The 6,000-nt window shown below is 40.4% G+C and overlaps 1 protein-coding gene across 3 annotated transcripts in view; it reads right to left on the bottom strand.

Moving 5' to 3' along the window:
- Positions 1-6,000, bottom strand: part of LOC126506109 (contactin-4) — a 997,903-nt gene that overhangs the window by 71,463 nt on the left and 920,440 nt on the right. The window lies entirely within an intron of this gene.

Genomic DNA, 6,000 nt, shown 5'->3' with positions numbered 1-6,000 from the left:
ATTTGCATTTCCCTGATCGCTAAGGAAGTTGAGCATGACCTTAGGTGTCCTTTGGCCATTTGAACTTCTTCTGTTGAGAGATCTCTGTTCAGCTCAGTGCCCCATTTTATAATTGGGTTGATTAGCCTTTTACGGTCTAGTTTCTTGAGTTCTTTATATATTTTGGAGATCAGACCTTTAGACAACTATTTCTTGTACCTATATGAAGGTCTAAAATCCTATAGAATTAAACTGAATACATTGTTTGGGGACTGGTCAAAGTTTTTATCCAGTGAAAGTTAATTACCTATTGCCTCTCTGTATTTTCAACATATATATCCAAATTATGAGGTTCACTCTCCTGACTCTGGAGTGAGACTAATGTCCTGGAAAGAAATTGTCTCTACCAATGGTAGTTGTTCATCTAATGGGAATTTCCAGCATTGACAGCATGAGACACAAGCAGAACAGTGTATGGCTTGGTTATAGGATGTCTCACTTCAAGCTTTGAAGGATTAGTCCTGGAATAATTATCCAAAGAAAGTATTCACAGATATCCAAAGGGTTGAATAATAAATATTTAAGGTCTTGTAGGCCAAGAAGCAAAGTTTGTGTTTTAGCAACTTTACATTCTTGTTACAGTTTGAAAGTAGAGTTATGTAAATAAATGGCCTACCTGATTTCTAACTAAACTTTATTTATGGAAATTGAAATATCAATTTCATGAAACTTTCACATTCAAAAATATCATTTTTATTTTATTTTATTTTCACAACCACTTAAATATATGACTGCTAGTCTTAGCTTTGGGTTATACAAAAACACCACTGATCATGGTATGCAAATTCATATATTCTCTTATAGTCTCTAACTGTGAGCATAGAGATCAGTTGGAGTGATCATTTAACATGAAGGTTCTTTTTTTTTTTTTTTTTTTTTCAGGTCTTATTCCTAGAGTATAGATGTAGGTGGTTAGGAACAAGGCCCAGAGACTCATGTTCTCATGAAGCACTTTACCCAATTTTTACTGCTAGGAGACATGGACAATGTCCTTCATTTGTAGGAGGATACCTGTCAAAGCAGAGGCTGAAACCAGTAACCACAGTTACATAAGGTCACTTTGGAGTTAGTTGGGAAAGATAAACATGATAACCACATCACATCCATGGCTTAACAGCCTACATTTCATGCTGAGACTTGAGGGTGATCAATAAAAGATAGGGCTGTTACTACTATGGTTATCTTGTCCATCCACAGCCAAGACAAACACTCATAGGTGCTCTGCTTTGTGCTTGTGACAAAAATACTTGTCATATAAAACCTGTATAGCTAAGATACCTGCCATGCAATAAATGAGATCTCCTGGGTAAACTGGGGGTGGGGTGGTAGAAGGAAAGGAATGGGGTATGAGAATATGAAGGAACAGGATGGTTGAGTTGCAGGAGGGATGGAGTGGGAGAGTAATGAATGAGATGTCTTAATATAGGCAGCCAATATGGGGTTAGGGAGAAACTTGGTTCTAGGGAAATCTCAGGAACCTATAAGGATGACCCCAGCTAAAACTCCTAGCAATAGTGGAGAGGGTGCCTGAACTGGTCTTCCCCTGTCATCAGATTAGTGACTACCCTAACTGTCATCATAGAACGTTCATCCAGTAACTGATGGAGGCAGATGCAGAGAGCCACAACCAATCATCAGGCCAAGCTCCAGGAGTCCAGTTGAAGAGAGACAAGATGGATTATATGGGCAAGGGGTGGGTCAATATCATAATGGGGAAATTCACAGAGACAGGTGACCGGAACTCGAGGAAACTCACGGAATCTAGATTGACAGCTGGGGAGCCTGCATGGGATTATGTGACCAAATTAGTCCCTCTACATGTGGGCAGCAGTTGTATAGCTTTGTTGGTTTGAGGGACTCTGGCAGTGGGGAAAGGATCTATCCCTGCTGTGCATGAGCTGGCTTTTTGGAGCCCATTCCCTATGCTGGGATGGGCTTGCTCAACCTTGATGCAGAGGAAAGGGGCTTGGTCCTGACTTAATTTAATGTGCCAGGCTTTGTTGACTTCCCATAGGAGGCCTTACCCTTATGGAGGAGTGGATGGAGAAGTATTGGAGGGGAGATGGGAGGGAGTAGGAGAAGGGAAAGGAGGGGGAACTGTGGTTGGGTTGGTATATGAAGTGAATAAAAAGCTTAAGAAGGTCTACAGAACTAGTTCATTACAGCTAGGCCTGTTACAAAAGAAAAAAAAAGACACCTGCCATGCAAAACAGCACACAGTTACATCTGGTAAAAAGTTAAAAATGAATTAGTGAGTCCAGTCCTGCTTATAAAGGTAGCTGGCCTTTCCTGCAGATCTTAATAACATTGACATAAATGCTTATCTTTGTTTAAAGGTAAGCAGAATATTCTCTGGGGAGTCTGATTTGAGAAGTGTTTTTGCTTAGGGTTAAACAGCCAACAAATTTCAAATATACCACAACTAGCATCAGTAAGTAAGTAAAATAAAATGAGTAAAACTTAGAAATTCAGATGATAGGAGAATAATAAAAAGTCTCCTGGGTGCCTGTCAGAATCCCACAGTCTGGAAGCCTGCTTGTGCATAATCAGAATCATTATCCCTTAGATGGATACTTGCCAGGGACTTATTTTAAGCCTCCTGTCTCATGTAGAGGATGTGTCCCCTTCTCCTCCCCTACTAACTGACCCCATGTCTGAAAATATCTACCTTCAGCCTCTCTCCAAATAACTGGGCCAGACTCCGTAAGTAAGAGAATTGAATTTTCAAAGACTGGTTAATGACACAATTATTGTAAAAAAGACTGGGGGAAAATGTGTTCTGGTGTCTGACCTTCCCAGAGTTCTAATCCCAGACATATGAAGAGATCAAAGTGAACAGAAGCACACTTTAAGGTTAGAGAGCAATGTCTCTGATAAATCAGTCTCTTTGTAGATCTGGAAAGTGAATTAAAATGCAGAAGGATGTCATATTCCAGGCTAAGTGGCTACAGTTGTACTAAAGGTGTGGGCTTGAGTATTTGCTGTGGGATTGAGCACTTGGCACAGTTCAGAATGAGTTTTTCCTCTGCCTTTATTGTACTTTATTGAACAGATTTCTTAGTTTATATGAACGTCCTTGATAGAGACTTGGCAGCAGAGCATCTACACTACACACAAGAACTTCCCCTTAACACCAATGGGAATCACACTACCACTGAGAACATGAAAGCTTCATAATCACCTTGGATCTTACTTAAAGTAACAAAATTTTTATTGTCTGGGACCTTACTTACCAAAGGAAGTTCATAACCCCATCCCCATATCCCAACAACACAAGAATCAGAGGGACTTGGTGCAGAAGTCAATTATATGTAAGTGCCAGTGACCAAACCCAGAGAGACCACTGAAGCACCTGGACTCCGACTAGGCAAGGGGCTTCTTGGCTGGGACACCCTGGCCTTACTGGTCACACATGAGCATGTCTGCCTCCTTTGCTTTATAGTTCCCATGTTCCTCCTCTCCCAGGCCTTCCTCTTCTTCTTATTGTTCTGAAAATTTTATTTTATTTGTTGTGTTTCCTGAGACAGTGACTCTTGTAGTTGAGGCTAGCCTCAAACTCTTTATATAGACAAGGCTAGTCTTGAAACACTGATCATCTAGCCTCAGCCTCCCAAGTGCTGGTATTCTAAGCATGTACGAATTTGCAGTTGTTTTTTTATCCTGGGTATGTGCATACGTTCTTGTATGCAAAGGAATGCATACATGTGGGGGTACATGTCTGTGGAGGTGGGCATGTATTTTGTACGTGACACGCATGTGATGGCCAGAGACAGACATCCAGTGCTGTTCTCTGGGGGCTATCCACCCTGTTTCCTTGATACAGTGTCATACCAAGTGGGTTGAAAGGTTGGGAAGCCCTAGGGTCTCCCCTGCTTGGGAATTACAAGTGTATGTCACCAGGCCTTGCTCTTAAAATTTGTATTCTGGGGACTGGACGTGGGTTCTTATGCTTGTACGACTACCACTGTGCTGATGGAGCCACATCAGCCCGGTACTTCTAATGCTCTATGAAGACACCTTTGTTCACCATATCAGGCTATCCTAACCCTATCATATGTCCTAAATCCACTAGAGTTCACTCAAAAATTGGCTCTGGAGGTGTAGTACCCATATTCAGTCATATAAACACCATACGCACTACTTTGGGAGAGCCTCTTGTAATCATGAATACTTAATTCTCTTTTTTTATTAGATTTAAAAAAAATACCATTCTAAATTCCCACTCCCTCCCCTTCTCCCATTCCCTCCACACACCCTCCCACCCCAAACCCCTCTAATCCTAAGAGAGGGTAAGTCACTTTGCTTTATGGAAGGTCCAAGGCCCTTCCTACTCCATCTAGGCTGAGCAAGGTATACATCCAAAGAGAATAGGATCCCCAAAAGCCAGTACATACAGTGGAGATAAATCCCATTGCCACTGCCAGTGGCCCCTCAGTCTGCCCCAGCTATACAACTGTCAACCTCATTCAGAGGGACTAGTTTGGTCCTATGTTTGTTTCTTCCCAGTCCAGCTGGAGCTGGTGAGCTCCCATTAGCTCAGGTAGACTGCTTCAGTGGATGAATCCTTCATGGTCTTGACTTTTACATATGCTGACTTAATTAAATGTATTTTAGTAGCTTTTTTAATTCATTGTTATTGACAGAAAATGACTGTTTTCCTAATACACACTGAAACACATAAATGGTTACTACAACTAAAAACATTGAACTGTGAACTCCCTGGAATTCATGTACTATATATAGTTGAAGAATTTCTGTTCCCATCTTATTAGATGGCAAGAAATAAATGATTTAATTTGCAAAGGTACGTAAAAGCTATCATCTCAGCAATATTTCTATTTATATCAAATATGAGGTGGCCATGATCGGCTTCATCATGGCATATCTGGAAGCTTTACTCTGTGGCTTCATATAAGCATCAGCAGAGAACTGCACAGACGGTTGGGAGTGGTTTCTCCATCTTTCCGGTGGTACCTCAGCGTTCTGGTGAACGCTGATGAGAAAATACCCTGCTCCCCACAGTGTAGCAGGGAAATATGATTTCTATGTGTATCTATAATCTCCATCTCACTTTCCTTTTCTACTGGATTAGAAACTTCAATAAGTCTTCAGTGCTTTAGAATGTATGCCTAGCCATTTTATTATAATATGAACAACAACAATGTCAACAACAATAACAATCACCACTATTTTCAGGCCTTCATGCTTATTACTTAGTGTAGATCACCGCAGCCGTAGAAACCATGCCAAGAGGCCAGCATGGCTATTTCCTCCAAATAGGCTACTAATCACATCCAAGGTCATAGAGACTGTAAGTGGAAGAAATGAGACTTAGGCACATCTCTTTGATTTTAATCTTGGTCTTTAATCATAATTTAACACAGTGTTCTGAAATTCACTTACATCTACATAAGTGGGATGTCATCCTAATAAGCCCGAGCTTGACTACTAACCATCTCTGAAAGCCTGGGCTCTCTATTTTGGTCCTAGTCAATCACTACATTTCCTCTGGCATCTGACATAACCATGTATTAACAAAGGCTTCTAACTGGAGCTCTATGCTCTAAATATTAGCTACTCTCTTTTACCTTTAATATGTAATACAGAGTGAATCCACAGTCGTATGCCTATTCTACTGGCCTAGAGAAGAATTAATAAACCAAAATAGTGGGAGTCCATCTAAACATAGACCTGCCTCTAACTCTCTTTGACTTCAAATTCTCCATCTGGACAGATAAGTATATTCATGATTAAAAAAAAAAATCTTTTCAAGATGACAGAAAATCGTCAACTTCCAATGACCCTGACATAGATAATTAGGTGATTTTTTTTTTAGCTTCATGCTTAAGTTATAATTGAGGTAAATATTCTTTTTGAATATTTTTGCTTGCCTTAGGCTGTCTTACTTCAGAAACGAAGCTACAAATAGGTCAGTAAGAAAGAGTCTGAAGTGAATCATCA

Source organism: Alexandromys fortis, unplaced genomic scaffold (assembly GCF_014885135.2).
Source record: "Alexandromys fortis isolate MF-2015 unplaced genomic scaffold, M_Fortis_MF-2015_v1.1 scaffold_48, whole genome shotgun sequence".
Classification (NCBI taxonomy): domain Eukaryota; kingdom Metazoa; phylum Chordata; class Mammalia; order Rodentia; family Cricetidae; genus Alexandromys; species Alexandromys fortis.
Note: the sequence above shows the minus strand (reverse complement) of the source record. Positions and strands in the feature narration are given on the sequence as shown.